This window comes from Macrobrachium nipponense, chromosome 14 (genome assembly GCF_015104395.2).
Source record: "Macrobrachium nipponense isolate FS-2020 chromosome 14, ASM1510439v2, whole genome shotgun sequence".
In the NCBI taxonomy this organism is placed as follows: Eukaryota; Metazoa; Arthropoda; class Malacostraca; order Decapoda; family Palaemonidae; genus Macrobrachium; species Macrobrachium nipponense.
Genome location: NC_087207.1, coordinates 13504262 through 13523745, shown reverse-complemented (window position 1 = coordinate 13523745; position 19484 = coordinate 13504262).

Sequence of the window (19484 nt, the reverse complement as noted above, 5' to 3'; positions counted from 1 at the left end):
ATCTAGAGTAGGATACTTACGAGGTTAGAGACCTGAAACAAAAATTCGTATGTAAAGAATGAATGACATCTCCGATTCAAGAGGAATTTTTGGACACTGATTAAATGGTTATTTGAGAAGATAGGGATTCCTAGGATCACAGCAAACGAGATCTTTTAGGAAATCTGTAAGATATGCGATACTATATGGTCGCACACATTAATATTGCATCTATTATATTTTACCTCATTTTCAACAAAAGTAGCTTCCATTGGCGCGGGTAGCCTATTCTATTCATCCGATCAAGGTTTGATATACAGAAACAATGCTAAAAAGTTGGGTTCATCATAATGGAATCGACAAACTCGCCATTAAAGTGTTGCGACAGGGAGCGGTGAAAGAATTGTCACAGCCTGCAGCAGATGGGGGAGGGAGTCAGCTTTAGTAACATGTGAAGATCAGTATTCGAGGGTTTTATGAATTAGGCCAGGGACCATTCTTGCAGGCTGAAAATGCCTCTTAATAAAGGCTGTTACGCAAACTAATTTGAGAAAGTTGAAACGAGGGTTCTACATTCCAGAAATGGAACGAACAGACGGTTCATTATAGTATTATTTCTTGTTAAAATTAAATCTGTCCAAGTAAGCTGACTTTTCGCTTTTCTTTAAAATGTCTTCGCTTTATAAATGCTGTCAATAAATGAGGTTATATCCCGGGCAACACGAATACACAGAAAAATCCCTTTAAAAGTTGCCCCCAAATGAGTCCCTTAATTAATTTAACCTCAAATACCTCCACCTCCATGGAGATGCAATAACACCTTTTTTGTGGCCTGATACCAGAAAAGAAATACTGTGGATTTGCGGTGATTAAACGTTAATGTTGGACTCGGAGCTAATTGCAGGCTATAATTATTCTTGGCTGAGCTTCATTGCAGATGAAGTTAGGGATAAAGTAGACGATTGAGGTTGCTTAATTTTCATTCGCTTCATTTATGCCTTTCATGAGAACCTGCTGCGAGGTCATTCAACCCGAAAGGGAAATTGAGAGTAAGAAAGTTTGAAAGGTGTAACAGGAGGAAAACCTCAAAGCAGTTGCGCTCTGAAATAATTGTTAGGAGAGGGTGGACAGTAAGAGGGAAGATAGAAAATAGGAATGGAGGAGTAGAGTAAAAGGAACGAAATGAGTTGCAGTTAGGGGCCGAAGGGACGCTGAAAAGAACCTTAAGTAGTGCTATCCCTCTATGGGGAATATTTCCATTAGGATTATATGATAATAACTTGACAAAAATAGACATAAATTTCTCTGAGTATTATCGGCTATAAAAGATCATGCAATGCTGTACAAAGTAAGGTTAAGTAACTGCATTTTTAATGCTTAATGAAATTGTTCTATTTAAATGATTGGGACATAGATTTTTGAATTTGCGTTTACGAAACATGACAAGTATACCAACTGCCAGAACGTTGGAATGCGAGATAGAGATGTATATTCATAAGAAAAAATCATTAATTGAACGAATATCGATAAAACAAGTAAGCCATGCGGAATTCACTAGCAAAATCGGCAGTCCCCATCATCTCGTGGTGATGCCTTCATTGCATGCACGCTGCACATCATCTCTAAATCACATCATCAATGGAACTGACGGATCGTATTCTGCCGATGCTTCATGGAAAGTCCGGTTTCCATTCCGCGCCTGTTGCAAAGCTCGGCTTACTTCCTAATGCAGGCCATTGTTCGTGACTATTGTTCTCTTCTACAAGCCTCTCTCTCTCTCTCTCTCTCTCTCTCTCTCTCTCTCTCTCTCTCTCTCTCTCTCTCTCTCTCTGTGAATGCTTTAAGGGGTTATCAATTTGTTGGGCAAAAGAATTTTAATACCCAGAATAAAAACGGTTAATGCGTCGATAAAATGTAAGTTATAAAGGAGCTGACATTGCTTTTGATCTTTTAGTATACATACACATACGTACACACACGCCGCCCGTGTTTGTGCGTATGTGCATCTGTGGGTCTGTAGTTTTGAACTACCATCACCTCTATTCTAGATGGCTTCCTGCATCATTGTTATTTCACATTAGTTGCAAAACTGAGCCCGCGAAAAAGGTTTGTGTTACTTACTCTGTAATGTTATAGTTGTCAAATGAAAACACGCTTGTACCATGAAGATAATATTCGGAGTCGTAATATATATTATTTTCAAATTTTAGGAGTTCTAAAGGCAAGTGATAAATAATGAAATTATTATTATTATTATTATTATTATTATAAATTATTATTATTATTATTATTATTATTATTATTATTAGAAGTAATGGCTACTTCAGCAGCGTTACACTTGTAAAGATTCTTCTCTATTTTCCGAATAGCGGCTTTTTCCGTGCTACTTGAACAGGCTAGTAGAGCGCCTATAGAGGTCATGATCTAATACAGTCATCAAAGTCATTAACGATTTTCTCTCTCTCGTTAATGACTTTGATGAAAAAGCCGCTATTCGGAAAATAGAGAAGAATCTCTACAAGTGTAACGCTGCTGAAGTAGCCATTACTTTTATTAAAGTATGCTTGAGAGTGGGTCTGTTTTCCTAAGTACACTATGTTATTATTATTATTATATTATTATTATTATTATTATTATTATTATTATTATTATTATTATTATTATATATGTAATCAAAAAACTGATGCCTACATCAGCAGATTCAAGTTTGTATTTCGCTATGCGTTAGATTCACAAACAAAGGATACGAACAAGTCATTCAACATTTTATCTCTGTTGTTTGTTGTTGTTTATGGCAACCATTCCTTCACAAACAAAGGATACGAACAAACCATTAAACATTTTATCTGTTCTTTGTTATTTGTGGCAACCATTCATTCACAAACAAAGGATACGAACAAACCATTAAACATTTTATCTCTGCTGTTTGTTGTTGTTTGTGGCAACCATTCCTTCACGAACAAAGGATACGAATAAATCATTAAACATTTTTTTTTATGTTCTTTGTTGTTTGTGGCAACCATTCTTCTGCCCGAGGACGAAACAATGAACAGGCTTTTGTAACCTCACTTTGTAGCAGCAAAAATGAAACAGAAAAATACCTGAACGTGTTCGTACTCCGCTTAATGAGGTCAATATTGGTCAGTTCCCGAGAGATTTATGTCTCTCAGTGAAGAAAACAGGAAGACAAATAGAGAAGTACATATAAAATCCGCTCCGCCAGTGTACCCATTATTTTTAACGATCTCTGTTGCAGAGGTCGTCTTCCCATTTCTTCTTCTTCTTCTTCTTCTTCTTATTATTATTATTATTATTATTATTATTATTATTTTTTTTTTTGCTCTATCACAGTCCTCTAATTCGACTGGGTGGTATTTATAGTGTGGGGTTCCGGGTTGCATCCTGCCTCCTTAGGAGTCCATCACTTTTCTCACTATGTGCGCCGTTTCTAGGATCACACTCTTCTGCATGAGGCCCGGAGCTATTTCAGCCTCTAGTTTTTCTAGATTCCTTTTCAAGGATCTTGGGATCGTGCCTAGTGCTCGTATGATTATGGGTACGATTTCCACTGGCTTATCCCATATCCTTCTTATTTCTATTTTCAGATCTTGATACTTTGTCAATCAACGTCACGTCTGGTCTGTTTGCACGTATCACCCTATCCGTTCTGATACCATAGTCCCAGAGGATCTTTGCGTGATCGTTTTCTATCACTCCCTCAGGTTGGTGCTCGTACCACTTATTACTGCAAGGTAGCTGATGTTTCTTGCACAGGCTCCAGTGGAGGGCTTTTGCCACTGAATCATGCCTCTTTTTGTACTGGTTCTGTGCAAGTGCCGGGCATTCGCTTGCTATGTGGTTTATGGTTTCATTTTTTCGTATTGCACTTCCTACATATGGGAGAGATGTTATTTCCATATATCGTTCTTTGAACATATCTGGTTCTTAGAGCCTGATCTTGTGCCGCTGTTATCATTCCTTCAGTTTCCTTCTTTAGCTCTCCCCTCTGTAGCCATTGCCATGTGTCATCGCTGGCTAGTTCTTTAGTTTGTCTCATGTATTGTCCGTGCATTGGTTTGTTGTGCCAGTCCCTGCCTTCTGTTCTGTCTTTCCATTCTCCTAGTCTGTATATTTCTGGGTCTTCATCTACTTTTATTAGTCCTTCTTCCCATGCACTCTTTAGCCATTCGTCTTCACTGGTTTTCAGATATTGCCCCAGTGCTCTGTTCTCGATGTTGACGCAGTCCTCTATACTTAGTAGTCCTCTCCCTCCTTTCTTTCGTGTTATGTACAGTCTGTCCGTATTTGCTCTTGGGTGTAGTGCTTTCTGTATTGTCATATGTTTCCTGGTTTTCTGATCTATGCTGCGGAGTTCTGCCTTCGTCCATTCCAACTATTCCTGCGCTGTATCTGATTACTGGCCACTGCCCCATGTGTTTATGGCTTTTTAATCATATTTCCTTCCGGCGTTGAGTTTTGACTTGAGTATCGCCTTGAGTCTCTGCATATTCTTTCCTGATCGTGTCCTCATCTCTTGGTGTTTTATTTCCCCTCCTTCCATTGTTCCCAGGTATTTGTATCCTGTCTCATCTATGTGTTTGATGTTGCTCCCATCTGGTAGCTTTATCCCTTCAGTTCTCGTTACTTTGCCTTTTTGCATGTTGACTAAGGCACATTTTTCTATTCCAAACTCCATCCTGATGTCCCCAGATACAATCCTTACAGTCTGGATTAGGGTATCTATTTCCTTGATGCTCTTACCATACAGCTTGATGTCGTCCATGAACATCAGATGGTTGATTCTGTTGCCTCTGTTCTTGTGTTGGTACCCAGCATCCATCTTCTGTAGTACTTTTGTCATGGGAATCATGGCTACTACGAAGAGTAGTGGGGACAGTGAGTCTCCCTGGAAGATCCCTCTCCTGATATTAACCTCTGCTAGTCTTATTCCAGAGCTTGTAAGTATTGTATTCCAGTTGCGCATTGTATTTTTGAGAAAGCTGATGGTGTTTTCCTCTGCCCCATATATTTTCAGGCATTCTATTAGCCATGTGTGTGGTATCATGTCGAAGGCTTTCTTATAGTCTATCCATGCCATGCTTAGGTTGGTTTTCCTTCTCCTACTGTTCTTCATTACCATTTTGTCTATCAGGAAATGGTCTTTTGTGCCCCTACACTTCCTTCTGCAGCCTTTCTGTTGGTGGGGGATGGTGTTTGTCTCCTCTAGGTAATTGTATAGCCTTTCACTGATTGATACCTGTTAGTAACTTCCACATTTATTGGTAGCAGGTGATAGGCCTGTAGTTACTGGCTATATTTCCCTTACTCTTGTCTTTTTGTACTAAGGATGTTCTTCCTGTGGTCATCCATTTGGGTGCATGGTGATTTGAGATACAATGCTGGAGTTGTTCTGCTATTCGTGGGTGTAGGGCCTTGAAGTTTTTGAGCCAGTATCCATGGACTTCATCGGGACCTAAGGCTTTCCAGGTTTGGCATTTCCTTTAGTGTTTGTCGATTTCCTTTGTTTGGTGTCTGACTGTGTCTGTCGTGATCTCTGTGAATCTTTTGTTTTATTCTCCCTGTTTCTTCTTCCTTGACTTCCTGGAGCCATGTTGCATGTTTGTTTGTGTGATTACCGGATTACCCATATGTTTTCCCAGAGTCTCTTTACTTTGTTCGGCTTCAGGAATTTCTGGGTGGTTGTTCTTCCCCTCTTAGTTGGCTGTATAGTCTTTTCTGGTTGGTTCCGAAATAGTTTGTTCTGTTGGTAATCCCTTGATTCCTTTGTTCATGTACCGTTGGATCTTATGTGCTTTGGCCTTAAGCCTCTGTTTTACATCTTCTATTGTGTTGTTTAGTCCCCTCTCTTGTACTTTGTATTTCTCGTTGAGTTCTTCCCTTGTTTTCTTGCTTCTTAGCCTTTTTTCTGCCATCTCTTTCAGTTTTACTCAAGTCAGATCTCATCACAATGATTTGCTTTTCCAGGCGCCTTTCCAAGGAGGTTGCTGTTTTGGTTTCTGTTGGGTTAGTTGTGCTGGTGGTGTTGGTGTTCGAATCCCCATCAAGTTCTGCTACTAATCTTGCTCCTGCATATACAAGTTATTTGTTTCTGTGATACTGGTGGTGTGTATTATGCCCATTATTTCATTGACCTCACTTGTTTTCTCCCTTAATTTCTTGGTGTTGTAGGCTTTCATGGAGGGGATCTTTGTTCTCTCTGTATCTGGCTCCATCCATTGTCTAATCTTTTCTACCCATTCCGTCCTCTCTGTTACTTCGTCGGTGTTTCTTCGTGTGTCGTTGTTTGATACCTCATCCTCCCTGTCGTCTTCTGTGGCATCTCTCTCAGTTCGTCTTCGTGTAATTCGTTGTCGTGTGACATTTCCCTTTCCAGTTCTTCTCTTTCTGTTGGGGAGAGCCAGTTGTTTTTCTTTATGTTCCTTATTACTTGGTCTGCCAGCCTCTGCTCTGTTTGGGGGGTGTTATTCCTCTCATTCCAGATTGTTGACCAACCTTCTTTCTATTCCTCTCTCCGTCGGGTTGCTTCTGATGTAGCATCTCCATATTTCCTTATTTTCTTCTATTATTATTATTACTATTATTATTATTATTATTATTATTATTATTATTATTATTATTATTATTATTATTAAGGGAGAAATATTCCATTCCCTTACTTGTTCATTGAATGTAATATTATAAACTCAAATACTCTGATAACCGGAAGAACTGCCAGAACAAATAATAATAATAATAATAATAATAATAGCAGCAAGAGTCTTAAATGAAGAAACAAATACACAGTTATGTAATATGTACAAATATTTCAAGATAAGTCTGTACAGAGAGGTTTTTGGAAAGTGTTCGATTTCGCTTTTCAATCTGGGAATCGGTTGGGGATCGAACTGATTCCCGAAATCTCTTTGTACAGATTCATTTTTAAATATATGCACGTGTACATAACTGTGAATTTGTTTCTCCAGTTCAAGACTCTTGCTATTATTATTATTATTATTATTATTATTTTTTTTTTTTTTTTTTTTTTTTTGCTCTATCACAGTCCTCCAATTCGACTGGGTGGTATTTATAGTGTGGGGTTCCGGTTGCATCCTGCCTCCTTAGGAGTCCATCACTTTCTTACTATGTGTGCCGTTTCTATGGATCACACTCTTCTGCATGAGACCTGGAGCTACTTCAGCCTCTAGTTTTTCTAGATTCCTTTTCAGGGATCTTGGGATCGTGCCTAGTGCTCGTATGATTATGGGTACGATTTCCACTGGCATATCCCATATCCTTCTTATTTCTATTTTCAGATCTTGATACTTATCCATTTTTTCCCTCTCTTTCTCTTCAACTCTGGTGTCCCATGGTATTGCGACATCAATGAGTGATACTTTCTTCTTGACTTTGTCAATCAACGTCACGTCTGGTCTATTTGCACGTATCACCCTATTCCGTTCTGATACCATAGTCCCGAGGAGGATCTTTGCCTGATCGTTTTCTATCACTCCCTCAGGTTGGTGCTCGTACCACTTATTACTGCAAGGTAGCTGATGTTTCTTGCACAGGCTCCAGTGAGGGCTTTTGCCACTGAATCATGCCTCTTTTTGTACTGGTTCTGTGCAAGTGCGGGCATTCACTTGCTATGTGGTTTATGGTTTCATTTTTCGTATTGCACTTCCTACATATGGGAGAGATGTTATTTCCGTCTATCGTACTTTGAACATATCTGGTTCTTAGGGCCTGATCTTGTGCCGCTGTTATCATTCCTTCAGTTTCCTTCTTTAGCTCTCCCCTCTGTAGCCATTGCCAATTGTCATCGCTGGCTAGTTCTTTAGTCTGTCTCATGTATGTCCCGTGCATTGGTTTGTTGTGCCAGTCCTCTGTTCTTTCTGTCTTTCTCCTGTCTCTGTAGTATTTTTTTTTTTTCTGGGTCTTCGTCTACTTTTATTAGTCCTTCTTCCCATGCACTCTTTTAGCCACTCGTCTTCACTGGTTTTCAGATATTGCCCCAGTGCTCTGTTTTCAATGTTGACGCATCCCTCTTATACTTAGTAGTCCTCTCCCTCCTTCCTTTCGTGTTATGTATAGTCGTCCGTATTTGCTCTTGGGTGTAGTGCTTTGTGTATTGTCATTTGTTTCCTGTTTTCTGATCTATGCTGCGGAGTTCTGCCTTCGTCCATTCCACTATTCCTGCGCTGTATCTGATTACTGGCACTGCCCATGTGTTTATGGCTTTTATCATATTTCCGGCGTTGAGTTTTGACTTGAGTATCGCCTTGAGTCTCTGCATATATTCTTTCCTGATCGTGTCCTTCATCTCTTGGTGTTTTATATCTCCTCCTTCCATTACTCCCAGGTATTTGTATCCTGTCTCATCTATGTGTTTGATGTTTGCTCCCATCTTGGTAGCTTTTATCCCTTCGTTCTCGTTACTTTATGCCTTTTTTTGATATGTTGACTAAGGCGCATTTTTCTATTCCAAACTCCATTCTGATGTCCCCAGATACAATCCTTACAGTCTGATTAGGGTATCTATTTCCTTGATGCTCTTACCATACAGCTTGATGTCGTCCATGAACATCAGATGGTTGATTTTGTTGCCTCTTTTCTTGAGTTGGTACCCGGCATCCATCTTCTGTAGTACTTTTGTCATGGGAATCATGGCTACTACGAAGAGTAGTGGGGACAGTGAGTCGCCCTGGAAGATCCCTCTCCTGATATTAACCTCTGCTAGTCTTATTCCAGAGCTTGTAAGTATTGTATTCCAGTTGCGCATTGTATTTTTGAGGAAGCTGATGGTATTTTCCTCTGCCCCATATATTTTTCAGGCATTCTATTAGCCATGTGTGTGGTATCATGTCGAAGGCTTTCTTATAGTCTATCCATGCCATGCTTAGGTTGGTTTTCCTTCTCCTACTGTTCTTCATTACCATTTTGTCTATCAGGAGCTGGTCTTTTGTGCCCCTACACTTCCTTCTGCAGCCTTTCTGTTGGTAGGGGATGTGTTTGTCTCCTCTAGGTAGTTGTATTATTATTATTATTATTATCATTATTATTATTATTATTATTATTATTATTATTATTATTATTATTATATACATACAGCCCAAACAAAGAGCTTTGCCATTTATCCATGACCCATATTCCGTAGAATAAAATCGCCCGTTGGTGAAAAGGATATATATAATAAATTCAATTCAGCAACAACGTACGAGCAATGAATGAGGCAGCTTCGGTAACCGGCTTTTCGCATAAACGAAGCTTCCTCGATTCAATGGGTAATCGTCTCGAAATTGGACACAAATGTAAGACCTACATTGCCACAGCAGCGGTAGTGAGGCTTCTGTGTTGCTTTCATGAATCACACTGAATGGCTGAGTGATTGATGCAGAGACTGGGTAAAAAGCAGGTGCCAATTATGATCAACACGACTCCGTTGACTTTTTAGCAAAGGGATGTTAAACATTGTTAAAAGAAGGAGGATTATTTTTGACACGCCATCAATGTTCTATTATTGTTTTCCTCTCTCTCTCTCTCTCTCTCTCTCTCTCTCTCTCTCTCTCTCTCTCTCATAGGCTGGTTGTGGTAGCTTTAACTCATAATCGGACGATCAATGTTCGTATATCGAATCAGAGAGAAAGACCATATTCACAATGAAAAGCACAACAAAGAATTCTTTCTGTTCTAACATTAACGTTATCTCTCTCTCTCTCTCTCTCTCTCTCTCTCTCCTCTCTCTCTCTCTCTCTTTCTACTGTTTGAATGTGTTATTGTATATTTTTCTCTCATTTTTGAAGCACAAGAAACATTAGGTACAAAGCAGTATGTTGGCCACCACGAAAACGCCATTGATTATTTTTGCTAATTGACGAAATATCATAATTTGAGGTTTCATGAGTGTTCCTGATTTTCAATTCTCTTGAAATCGGTTGAATTTTAAGCAATTTAATGATCATGGTAATTGCATGCATATAGACATACTCACGCATGCACACAATACTGTGTTGGTGAAAAGTCCAGCCCCTTAAATTGGGAATTAGCTATGACATATCCAATTTCAGAAGGAATTGTCAGTGTTGATATTTCATTTACTTTTGACTAATTGGTAGTGACGTGGAGAGAAATTTATTTACCAGTTTCGTATCTCGCTCATTTTATTTTGGTGGTCGCTGGCTATATTGACCCTTAAACGCCGACTGGACGTATTTTACGTCGACATTTTTTGTCTCTCGGGTGCCAACTGGACGTATTTTACGTCGACATACAAAAGTTTTTTTTTTTAATTCGCGGAAAAATACTTATAGGCCTACCAGCCTAAAACTTTTGAATCACGCGCCTTGGGGGATGCTGGGAGTTCACGGATCAAGGCCTTGTTTTGTTTTGAAGCGTGACCCAAGTGCGCATGCGCTATATCCCTTCTTCTCGCTCCAGCCAGCGTCAGTAGCGCATCATCCGAGAGCGATCTTTCGTCAGAAGCGGGTTTTTCTGGACTTGTGCGAGACTTAGAGCATTTGTGTTGCTACAGGACATTCCTAGATATGTCTCAACGACGTGTGGACCGCGAAAGGCGCGTTTTACCCGTCGGAAGGGATCGTGTAAGGCGCGTTTTGGACCTGGATGCTGGCGAGGGACCAAGCACCCAGCATGATCCCGCGCCTCAAGGCCGTTCCGTGCGGCCACGTGTGGCTGAAAGTGTTTTAGGAACACAGCGTATGCCTTTGGTTACCCCTAGGAAGCATGTGGGCGTCCTTAGGGACATTCGTAAGCATTTGGGAGGCCTCCAACCAAGGGACATAGATGAATATCTATCGGAGCTTGATCGGGAACATGTCGCAAGTCCTCATTTTGATGGCAGATGGTCATCGAGTGATGAGGACATCAGTCCCGATGAAAGTGAGGATGAATATATGCCCCCAATGTCCATTCGAGGCTCACATTCCGAAAGTGAGCTCGAATTCAGTGGGTTCAGTGCTTACGAGGGGGAATCTGAGGAGGGGGAGGATGGGGATACGGGCTCAAGGTTTTTAATCGCAGAGGACGATACAGAAAGTGAAGGCCTAAAGTGAAGGGTGATGGGTAACCGAGGGGTGGGAGGCAATATCGGGGGTGCGGCAGCACGGCACGTAAGAAGGGTCGGCTCGTCCGCCAAGGCCAAGGTGAAGGTCGTCGTCGGAGAGTGACGAGGGGTGGACGAGGACCCCACCCCTCCTAACATGCACCCCTTCACGGCAACCCCTGGGATCACCGTACCAGTTACCCCTGACTGTTTTGGGTTCATCCAGCTTTTCCTGACGCGGGAATTGCTGGAATACCTGGTACACCGCAGACGGTGGACTATGCTCGGTACTGCCGGTATGAGCTGGACGACCTTGTCGTATTACTGGCGGGGTTGCAAACCTCATTGACAATGGCGCATTTTTTGGGGCTGCACATTTATTTTGGTATGACACCTGCTGCCGATGTCAGGCAATATTGGAGGAGAAATTATTTTTTTATGTATGCCTAATGTGCCTGGCATTATGTCCCGTGATAATCCTGGCGTTGGACAGGTACTTCAACGCCTTCAACCGAACCGAAGGGCCATACCCCGGAATAACAGTGATCGCCTCATTTTAGTGTTGGATTATATCCGTGATCGGTGTAGTAATCTCGTGATTCCTGGAAAGACCTGTCTTTTGGATGAGGGGATGATGCCTTACAAAGGACGTCTTAGTATAAAAGTGTAATAACCCCAAGAAGCCGAAGAAAATATGGTGTTGAAATTCTTTTTCTTATTACCGAGGCCAACACTGGATACGTTGTGGACTTTTCAGTGTATTCCGGGGTCTTCTCCACGCTGCGTGACACTGTATTCATCTTGTGGGACGTTTCCGTAACCAGGGATATCACCTGTTTATGGATAATTATTATTACTCTGGTATCCCTGGCCCAGGAACTGTATGAAGCAGGTGTTCACGTCAGTGGTAACCCTTCGGTTGGTGCGTGGGGCCCCGAATGTCCTCAAGAGGTTCGCTAGTCATCCGCAATACCTGGCAAGAGGAGAGACAGAGTGGCGGTGGAAGGGCGCTGTCTTCGTCATCTGTTGGAAGGGTGTCCGACTCGTCCCCATGATTACGACGAGTCATGACCCATCCAAGAAGAGATCGTACAGCGGAAGAAGACACGTCGACAGGGCCGGAGTTGTGTTTGAGGAGTTTCGTATCGAGCGGCCTACCGTCATTGGGCCACTACAACAGGCACATGGGAGGAGTTGATCTCTTTGATCAGCTCATCCAGTATTATCCCTTCGCCAGGAGAACCAGAAGGGTGACACAGGAGCTCCTCAAATACATCCTTCAGTTGGCCCTCCAAAATGCCTACATACTGTACTGTGGTACCGCGGTGACAATCTTCCGAGGTTGACCCACATACAGTTTCCTAGAGGTAGCCGGGAATGCCCTCATCAACTTCGATCCCGATGAGTGGCCTTCCATAACTGACCCCCTGCCCCGAGCTGCAGATCTGCTCCTAGAGAAAAGGGCAGATAGGAGGGCCAACTTTGCTCGACCTGCCGCCGCCCCTGCTGCCGCCGCCCCTGCTGACGACGCCCCTGCTGCCGCCACCCCTGCTGATGACGCCCCTGCTGCCGCCGCCCCTGCTGACGACGCCCCTGCTGCCACCGCCCCTGCTGACAACGCCCCTCTTGCTTCCGCCGCCCCTGCTGACGACGCCCCTCTTACTGCCGGCCCCGCCATCACCGATTCTCGTCGGGTAGTGGACCCTGCGTGTCGGCTGCAGCCAGGGGATCACATACTGGAGGCCTTAGAAGGGCGAAGGCAGAAACGGTGGGGCCGGTGTGCCATATGAATGGCATAAGGAGAGACACCCGGCCTTCTTCTGTCGTCTCTGCAAAGTTGCTCTTTGCAGGATAGGGAGTGGGACCGAAAGTACCACACTAAGGTCATGTATTGGACCGCGCCCCCTAAACCGACAGCGGAGGGCGCACGGGGCCGCCGGGTCCATCAGCAGTAAGGGCGCGCGTCTCCCCTCCTCCACCTGAACCTCTCGTCAATGTCGAGTGGAAAAAAATGCAAGACTCTTCAATGGAGGAAGGAGAAAACAAGAATAGAACGAAGAGTCAGGATTACGAGTGAGTATTCTGCATTTATTTTATATTTAGTTTTATATTTATTACAATTTTTTATATATCCGAATCTGTGCGTGATAAAAATAATAATAAGACATTTCATTGTATGCGAAAAGAGAAGTGTCACCTGCATTCCTTTTATTTATGTATTGGTACCAGAATCGAAGAATGTAGTATATATATTTTATGTATAAAAAAAATAAATATCTATATATATATTTATATATATATATATATATATATATATATATATATATATATATATATATATATATATATATATATATATATATATATATATATATATAATATATCTAATCTAATATATATATATATATATATATATATATATATATATATATATATATATATATATATATATATATATATATATATATTGGTTTTTTTGGGGTAAGCAAATTACTTACAGTCTAGCAATATTCAATCATTTACCTTCACTTTAAAACAAATTGCAAGTCTCTAGAACAATATCTCGATTTATGGTGAATATTTGAAAAAAAAAAATTTATTCCCTCCGCGCGCCGATTCTCGGCAGCGAATCTCCGAAATGCGTAGGTCACATTCTCCTAATATTTGTGCCTTTTCATATTACGCTTATTTTAGAGTTTTATATATGGAAATGTGCGCAAAAACATGCATAATATAACAAAAAATATTGAGAGCTTGTAGCATTTTTCATTTTTGAAATATTTGCATATAAAGTACGATAAGTCGAAAAAAACTACGATTGGTCAAATTTGACTCAACCGAAATGGTCAAAAAACGCATTTATAACATAAAAATCTTACAATATAGTAATATTCAATCATTTATCTTCACTTTAAAACAAAGTGCAAGTCTCTAGAACAATATCTCGATTTATGGTGAATTTTTGAAAAAAATATTTTTTTTCCCTCCGCGCGCCGATTCTCGGCCGAAAATCTCCGAAACGCGTAGGTCACATTCTCCTAATATTTGTGCCTTTTCATATTACGTTTTTTTTAGGGTTTTATATATGGAAATCTTCGCAAATACATGCAAAATATAACACAAAATATTGGAAGGTTGTAGCATTTCTCATTTTTGAAATATTTTCATATAAAGTACGATAAGTACGAAAAAAACTACGATCGGTCAACTTTGACTCAACCGAAAAGGTCAAAAAACGCATTTTTAACATACAAATCTTACAGTTTAGTAATATTCTATCGTTTATATTTATTTTAAAACAAATTGCAAGTCTCTAGAACAATATCTCGATTTATGGTGAATTTTTGAAAAAAATATTTTTTTCCCTCCGCGCGCCGATTCTCGGCCGAAAATCTTCGAAACGCGTAGGTCACATTCTCCTAATATTTGTGCCTTTTCATATTACGCTTTTTTTAGAGTTTTATATATAGAAATGTGCGCAAAAACATGCATAATATAACAAAAAATATTGAAAGGTTTTAGCATTTTTCATTTTTGAAATATTTGCATACAAAGTACGATAAGTACGAAAAAAACTACAATCGGTCAACTTTGACTCAACAGAAAAGGTCAAAAAACGCATTTGTAACATAAAAATCTTACATTTTAGTAATATTCAATCAATTATCTTCATTTTAAAACAAATTGCAAGTCTCTAGAACAATATCTCGATTTATGGTGAATTTTTGAAAAAAATATTGTTTTTCCCTCCACGCGCCGATTCTCGGCCGAAAATCTCCGAAACGCGTAGGTCACATTCTCCTAATATTTGTGCCTTTTCATATTACGCTTTTTTTTAGATTTTTATATATGGAAATGTGTGCAAAAACATGCAAAATATAACAAAAAATATTGGAAGGATGTAGCATTTCTCATTTGTGAAATATTTGCATATAAAGTACGATAAGTACGAAAAAAACTACGATCGGTCAACTTTGACTCAACCGAAAAGGTCAAAATACGCATTTGTAACATAAACATCTTACACTCTAGTAATATTCAATCAATTTTCTTCACTTTAAAACAAATTGCAAGTCTCTAGAACAATATCTCGATTTATGGTGAATTTTTGAAAAAAATATTTTTTTGCCCTCCTTGCGCCGATTCTCGGCCGAAAATCTCCGAAACGCGTAGGTCACATTCTCCTAATATATGTGCCTTTTCATATTACGCCTTTTTTAGAGGTTTATATATGGAAATGTGCGCAAAAACATGCACAATATAACAAAAAATATTGGAAGGTTGTAGCATTTCTCATTTTTGAAATATTTGCATATAAACTACGATAAATAGGAAAAAAACTACGATCGGTCAACGTTGACTCAACCGAAAAGGTCAAAAAACGCATTTGTAACATAAAAATCTTATAATCTAGTAATAAAAAATAATTTATCTTCACTTTAAAACAAATTGCAATCCTCTAGAACAATATCTCGATTTATGGTGAATATTTGAAAAAAATATTTTTATTCCGTTCGCGCGCCGATTCTCGGCCGAAAATCTCCGAAACGCGTAGGTCACATTCTTCTAATATTTGTGCCTTTTCATATTACGCTTTTTTTAGAGTTTTATATATGAAAATGTGCGCAAAAACATGCACAATATAAAAAAATTATTTGAAGGGTGTAGCATTGCTCATTCTTTTTATATTTGCATATAAACAAAAATTTTAAACATAAATTTGACATTTGGTCAATTTTAACTCGTCCGAAATGGTCGAAAACTGCATTTTTAAGTTAAAACTCTTAAAGTATCGTAATATTCCATCATTTACCTTCATTTTGAAACTAATTTCAAGTCTCTATAACACAATTTCTATTTATGGTGAATTTTTTTTAAAAATTATTTTTTTACGTCCGCGCGCTACGAATTCATGCATCATTTTGTGATAATATTTTCTCTGTGTTGCTTTTATCGTTTTACAATGTGTTTTATACCAAAATGATTGCAATGTAGTGCACATTACAACGAAAAAAAAGTAACTTGTTACCTCTAACCGTTTTGCACACAGCACGATTTGAATACAATTATATATGCAATTTCGTTTTTTCGCTATCATATATCGCATTATTTATATATGATAATGATAATTTTTTTCCATTTCTGATGGTTGCATACTAAACTTCAAGCAATGAAAAAAAAAGGAGCCAAAAATGAACTCTTAATCTTGAAAACTAAGCGCGCTGTGATTTTTTGAAAAAAATATTTTTTCCGCTTCCGCGCTCACTCTCACCCCTCCGGCATACGGGAGTCATTTTTTTATTTACCGCTCCGGCGTTAGAGGGTTGATTGCATCTGACAGTTAATTATATTTTCCATTGGAGAGTTATTATCGTCCTTCAACATATTGTTTTTTTTTTCATCTAGATATTAATTTCTTTGGCAATTGTTCTTTGTTTGATTATATCTATATTTCCCATTTTTCTTAGTTATTGACGTTCTGTGATACAGTAGTTTTTTAGGAGATTTTTTTGGCCCTTTATTCCTGTGCTGTTTGACTATTTACATTTATTAAATAATAATATAATAATAATAATAATAATGATAATAATAATATAATAATAATAATATCTACAGCATCGGCTCTGACGATCAAATATACCATTTGACACTGTCATTCCATACACTAGCAATCTATGGGCATAACCAGCCCCGTTTCAGGGAATCCCTTCTCACCCACACCCCCTTCGGAGAGGTCGGGGGAGGTAGGCTGAAACCCCATTATAAACCATTTCAAGCGTCCCCACTATAACCCTGCCAAGTTTCATGCCCATCGGACCAGCCGTTTGGCCGTGATTGAATGACAGAAGGACGGACAGACATAACGCCCATTATAGTAAGATTAGTTCCACTTATGTTTGGGAAACACAGCAGAAGATCATTGAGAACATTTGTGAAAGTGTTTTGAGACCTTAAAAATAATAAGCTAAATTTCGTCCTCTAGATCGAGCGCATGCAATTTTCCTGTTAAACTTCGAGAATATTCTTCATATTCTCCCTCTCATAACTTCTGAAATAGACATTTATCCATGTCATACGCATGGAAGTAGAATATATGTTTTTCGTCTTAACGCTTCTTAAGTGGAAATCATTTGTGAATATAACCATCCACAAATTCAAAAATGAACATTGCCACCTATATTGAAAGACTTTACTCTTTTGCTGCGAAATATACTGTAAACGAAATCTTTTATGATCGGAAAATAACTAGAATCTAAAGGAGTCGTAGTTCATATATATCCCTTCATCTCATTTGCTTCTGCTCGAGATTAGATCCTTGGACGCGTGGTCCCAAAGAGCGTAAAAAAACGGCAGCGCCATGGCATGGCCCAATTCTAACTGAGTTCATTTCTTATAATCAAGTTAAATAAAAAACAAGACTCCTCTGACAGCGCCGAAATTCAACATAATCTACGGCATTGAGGTAAAGGATGAAGAAAGATTTTTTTTTTTATCCTTTCTTTCGTACGACTATCACGTGTGAGGTCCATCATAACAAATGAGTGATTAAGCAGTGGGTTCGCAAAACTGAATTCCCGTGAAATAGACGCACACAGTTGTGTGTGTGTGTGTGTGTGTGTGTGTGTGTGAGTGCATGTTTGTGTTTGAGAGAGAAAGAGAAAGTGCACGTAGAGTCTTTGAAAATTACTAAGACATTTCGCTAAAGGAATAAATACAGGAATTTGATGATGTTTTATAGGAAGTAGGTATACACATTTAATCTTACCTTGCAGAGAGACAGAGAGAGAGAGAGAGAGAGAGAAATTCCCTGAATTGAAGGCTTGGAAGTTTCGAATTATCCTTCTGGTAACCTAAGGTGGCTCACTGAGAGTGAGAAAGGCTAATTCCTGTTTAGGCTAATCTTTGCTAACGTGGGAAAACCATGAGCTGTACAATAAAACTTAGATAAAGAGTATTGCTTAACAAACAAACAAAAAGTGCTGCTGATCACTTACTGGCCAATGAAACGTCAAAGACCAAGTTATAATAGACGGCAAAAGGGGTTAACTTTGCGAATGCAAAGGTTTCATCACGCCATTAAACGGGAATTTAAACGGAATGTAAATATCATCTCATTTTTCCTGCCGGAGCAGAATAGCGAAGAGCAATCCTCCCCAGCAAAAGCGAGAGCGATTAATCGGTAGTAAAAGTTCCGACAATTACGGGAAACGAGTCTTAATTGAGCCACGAATATTGGTGGAAACGACGACTCTATTGTCTCCAGACATTGAATGAACGCTCAGGCGCTTTGCACTGAAAGACCTAGCAAGGCGATCTTTATTTGACTCTGTTGAACCGGAAATTGCATAGAATTACCGAGGCGTTTAAGCACGAATAGTCTACCATCGCGTCGGTCAGGAATTCCTATGTGGATAACCTAGACCGTGGATAAAGTGGCCTTGTAAGTTTGTTCGAAGCTGTTAGAAAATGGCCTTGGCGTTTCTAAGTATATCATAGTGTAACCAGACCACTGAGCTGATTAACAGCTCTCCTAAGGCTGGCCCGAAGGAGTTGGATATTTTTTACGGGGCTAGAACCAATTGATCACCTAGCAACGGGACCTACAGCTTATTGTGGGATACGAACCACACTATATCGAGATATGAATATCTATCACCAGAAATAAATTAATCTGATTCCGCGTTGGCAGAGCCGGGAATCGAATTCTGGACCACTGGATTGGTAGCCAAGCTCGTAAACCATTCGTCCAACGAGGAACTCCTTGGCGTTGTGGTAATGTCTGTGTAGTCTTCCCGTCACCAAAGTGAATCATCTGCTTTTGATATGGCAAAGTTACTATACTATTTCAAAACATATGACTTGGCTTGAGCACAGTTTAATCTCACAGAGTAGTTTTTTTTCTTTATTATTAGAATATTTTTACAATTTGGAATTGCCTCAATGGCGTGGTCAGTATGGTGTTAGCGTACAACCTCGGTGGCCGCTAGCTCGATTCTCGGACATTCCATTGAGGAGTTAGAGATGTGTATTTCTGGTGATAGAAGTTCACTCTCGACGTGGTTCGGAAGTCACGTAAAGCCGTTGGTCCCGTTGCTGAATAACCGCTGGTTCCATGCAACGTAAAAACACCATACAAACAAACAAACGAACAATTTGGAGTTCACATCCTGAGCTTATAGAAATATTCTCCTTTATTTTCTCTCAATTCAGAATTGATCTCTAGAGAAAAGAAAACTGGTTTGGGGAATAGAATAGAACGTACAGTTTCCAAAAGGATTACCTGTATGTTAGCATATGATCCTTTCCCAGCAATGTCTGCCAGTGAATAATCCTGGAGGCTTAGCTCTCCGCTGACCGGATTTGAGAAGACAATATTCGAGGTGTTGGAGATAGTGGGAAAAAACAAAAAGAAAAGGTTCCTATGTAAAGACTATTCTCCTGATGG